The sequence below is a fragment of the Mus musculus genome, chromosome 16 (assembly GCF_000001635.26).
Source record: "Mus musculus strain C57BL/6J chromosome 16, GRCm38.p6 C57BL/6J".
Classification (NCBI taxonomy): domain Eukaryota; kingdom Metazoa; phylum Chordata; class Mammalia; order Rodentia; family Muridae; genus Mus; species Mus musculus.
Window position 1 is genome coordinate 55,738,913 of NC_000082.6, and position 4,685 is coordinate 55,743,597.

Genomic DNA, 4,685 nt, shown 5'->3' on the forward strand with positions numbered 1-4,685 from the left:
GCTCGAAGGACAGGGCACAGGAAGAATATGGTTGGCACTGGGCATGGTTTCTACCCGGACCTCCTTAGACAGTGAGCCGTGAAGGAAGAGTGACTGGCTTCTGAGCTGTATGTACTTCCCTTCCCTTCTCTTCCCTTCTGCCTCAGTTTCCTTCATTTAAAATGCCTGCCAGGGACTGTGTAGGAGTGGCTTCTGGCTGAAGTCAAGCAACATTCCTCTTAGATAATGTGCTCACATGAGCAAGGGAGAGCAGAGCACAGTCAGCCCTAAGATGTCTTACTCCATACCATCCTAGACTGTGCTTGGCTGGTGGAGCTAAGAGCCAGGACCTATACATCTTGTTTAAAACGCCCCAGTATGCCTCTGTGGGCAAGGGAGCCATGGAAACTGAACAGGTGTCCCAGGAGTGAGAGATGGCAAGAATAAGCAGGAACTGCCCTCAAAATAACTGCCCTCAATCCTGGAACTCACATAGGTCCACAGACCATTGACCCCCTCTGTGGCTTTAGAAGACAGAAGTGTTTTACATGATACCTGTTGATCCCATCCATTTCATAATAGCTGTGCCTTAGTAAGTTCCTTACTCAGTGAGAGGTGTCAGAGTCGCTCCATTAAGCCCAGCCTGGCTGTGGGTCAGTCACAGTCACCTGTTCATCCAGGTTGGGATGTCTGGAGGGCCCAGCAATGAGAATATATACAAGTTTCTGCTCCTAAAGCAATTCAAATTCAGGCAGGGGGGTCTCTCTTGAGATGGTTCAAGGCCACCAAGAGGAGTACTCCTACCATGAATAAAGCTCCTTCCAAGTGGTCTCCTCTTCCACGGCTAATCTATGATGTTTATTTCAAGGTCTCTTACCTTTATAACAAGTCTTCAAGGGCTGTGAAACCTATCTATATCTAAGTTAACTACATCTACATTAACAGTGTTCACTGGGCCCTAGGCAGACGTGGAGCCCCTTGCACCCTCATTTTCTGCTCCTGTTTTCTCCTCCACGTGCCAGCAGGATGGCCCACAAGCAGATCTACTACTCAGACAAGTACTTCAATGAGTACTACGAGTACCTGAATGTCATGTTGCCCAGAGAACTCTCTAAACAAGTACCCAAGACTCATCTGATGTCGGAAGAGGAGTGAAGGAGACTTGGTGTCCGACAGAGTCTAGGATGGGTTCATTACATGGTTCATGAGCCAGAACCGCATATTCTTCTCTGTAGATGACCTCTTCCAAAAGAACAACAAAAATGAAGTACAGCTGGGATCATCTAACCTTTTTCAAATTTAATGTATGTGTGCATATAAGGTAGTATTCAGTGAATACTTGAAAAAAAATGTACAAACCTTTCATCCATACCTGTGCATGCGCTGTATTCGTCCCAGCAACAGAGCTCAGGTAAATGCAACCAACAGCAAGTAGATTATTTTAAGTTGTTAAAAATAAATTTTCTTGTAGTTTTTTCTTAATATAAATGCCTGTTTTACTTTACCTGTTTAGTTAATCAAAGTTTATATACTGCATTTTAAAAGAATACAGTGTTCACTGGAGATCATTCCACCTTTTCCCTCCATGTAAGGGAAGTCCCTCCCACGGCTGTAGAAGGTGGCAAGTGATGGAATATTGTGTTTGCCTTGCTGGACTGATGTCCATTTCTCTACTATTAAAACCCGGGGCTCTCCCACAGTTACTCTGTAGACAGCTGTGCACTGCTGCTCTGGTTCAGTTTTATGCAGAAGCAAGTCACTGCACTCAACCACCCTCACGCCTTTGCCTCACTTTCTCATTCTTGCTGTGTTCCCTCAGATGATAAGTCACAAAAATATGACTAGGTAGACAGATAGCTTCAGAACCTGTATATAGCCACAAAGTAATATAATTGACAAATCCAGCAATATAATAGATTAGTCAGGCTGGTATATATATATATATATATATATATATATATATATATATATATATATATATATGTAATATATTACATAATTAAAATGTGTAAGAAGTCCAGAAAACACACTACTGGAAAAATCATTTCCAAATAGTATGATTTAGTGAGCTACATGGTTGATTTCCCTGCTCTGAAATGAGACATGTCTCCGTACAATGTTAACTCAGAATTGTTTCCAAAGCAGACCATTGAGTCCATATCTTGAAACAAGTTCAGAGGCTGAGGAGAGGGCTCAGGAGTAAAATGCCTGCCAAATGAGAATGAGAAATTGAGTTTGGATCTGTAGAGACCAAGTGAAAATCAGTCATGATGATGACTGTCTGTAACTAGAACACTGGATGAAGTCAGGTGGGTCCCTAGAGTTTGTTGGTCAATCAGCCTCACCCAGTTGATGCAAGTTGGGCTGGGTGAGAGACATGGAGCCAAAAACAGCAGAGCGCAATCAAGGAAGGCAATCAACATTGACCTCTGGTCTCTACATAGAGGTGTATACTAGTGGAAACCCATGCATACACCCACACAAATATACATACAACAGGAAAGAAAAGGAGAGGGGAGGAAAGGGAGGAAGAGAAGGGATGGGAAGAGAAAGAAGGGAAAGGAGAGGAGGAAAGTAAAAGAATTGAGTACAAAGAAATACAGGTTAGAAGTCTACATTTGTCTCTGTTTGATTATGTGTGACTTGTTCTACCCAGCACAACTCAAAGTCTGTTTGAGTAGCAGACCAAAAAAATAATAGTCAACAAAGCAAGGGGCTAGGAGTGGATGATTCATAAACGTTAAGTGGACATACTTAAGTCTCAATTACATTTATTCATTGCTGCCACAAAGTTAGAAGGAACCAATGAAAATACTCTTGACACACAGAAATCTTAAGCTCTTTAAGAGGCCACTTGCTCTTGTGGTTGATGAAAGGAATGAAGAGAGGGTGCAGAAGCACACAAATATTAACTGTGAGCCCAGTTCACTGACACAATCAATCAACCTACAGCTCACTCAAATGGGCCCAAAAGGATTTAGCAATTGTATTTATTTATTTATTTATTTATTTATTTATTTATTTATAAGCTAGTAAGGACTTGTTTGAAATAATTTGAAATAATACCATGCATCCTATCAGATCACCAAGGACTAAGGCTGGTCTTCAATAGGAATAAAAACAACAGAAACTCCACATACACATGGAAGCTGAACAACGCCCTACTCAATGGTAACTTGGTCAAGGAAGAAATAAAGAAAGAAATTAAAGACTTTTTAGAAATTAATGAAAATGAAGGCTCAACATACCCATACTCACGGGATACAATGAAAGCAGTGCTAGGAGGAAAACTCAGTTCTCAGTGCCTCCAAAAAGAAACTGGAGAAAACATATGTGCAGCTTAACAGCACACCTAAAAGTTCTAAAACAAAAAGAAGCAAATACAACCAAGAGGAGTAGACTGCAGGAAATAATCAAACTCAAGGCTGAGATCAACCAAGGAGAAACAAAAAGAAATATAAAAAGAATCAACCAATCCAGGAGCTGGTTCTTTGAGAAAATCAACAAGATAGATTAAACCCTTAGCCAGACTAACCAGAGGGCACAGAGACGGTTTTCAAATTAATAAAATCAAAACTGAAAAGAGATACATAAAAACAGAAACCTATGAAATTCAAAATATCATCAGATCCTACTACAAAAGTCTATATTCAACAAAACTTGGAGATCTGGATGAAATGGACAATTTTCTAGACAGATACCAAATACCAAAGTTAAATCAGGATCAGATAAACCATCTAAACAGTCCCATAACCCCTAAAAAAATAGAAGCAATCATTAAAAGTCTCCATAGTAAAAAAATCCCAGGACCAGATTGATTCAGTGCAGAATTCTATCAGACCTTCAAAGAAGACCTAATACCAATACTCTTCAAACTATTCCACAAAATAAAAAGAAAAGGAATCCTATCCAATTCATTGTATGAAGCCACAGTTACACTGCATATTCTCCCTTGGAGATGGAATGGTTTCTGTCTAATCAGGAACTTTTCACATTTCTCTTTAATAGAGGACTTCATAAGAGATTTTTTTTCTACTTCTATCATGTTTAATGCTCCAAATATATATTTAAAACTGCTTGAGTGCATATTAGTTTTAGCTTCAGAAGATATCATACATATCTAAGTGGCATTTAACTATTATAAATTATTTTGATGACTTAAAAAATGCCAATACTGAATTGTATATTTTAAAATAAATTTTATTAGTTTAATAAAAAATTAAAGAGAGAGGGAGGGAGGGAGAGAGAGAGAGAAGAAAGAGAGAGAGAGAGAGAGAGAGAGAGAGAGAGAGAGAGAGAGAAAGAAAGAAAGAAAGAAAGAAAGAAAGAAAGAAAGAAAGAAAGAAAGAAAGGAAAATATAAGTAATAAAAGTCCCAAAAGCCCCATAACACACCAAAGCATTTTCAGCCTCAGTCATCCAGGCTCAGGATTCTTGGAAAATCATTGCAAACTCTTTAGATCACATCCTGATAATATCATCCTGAGTGAGGTAACCCAGTCACAAAAGAACACACATTGTATGTACTCACTAATAAGTAGATATTAGAAGAAGAAGAAAAAAAAAAAAGCTCCGAATACCCACAATACAATTCATAGACCTTATGAAACCCAAGAAAGAAGACCAAAGTGTGGATGTTTCAGTCCTACTCAGAAGTGGGGAAGAGAATAATCACAGGAGGTAGAGTGAGGGAGGGTTATAGGAGGC

General features: G+C 39.3%; 1 pseudogene; it reads left to right on the plus strand.

The window, feature by feature from the left end:
* The first annotated feature begins 1,005 nt into the window (after window positions 1-1,005).
* On the plus strand, window positions 1,006-1,319 carry Gm19771 (annotated as a pseudogene).
* Window positions 1,320-4,685: the final 3,366 nt, after the last annotated feature.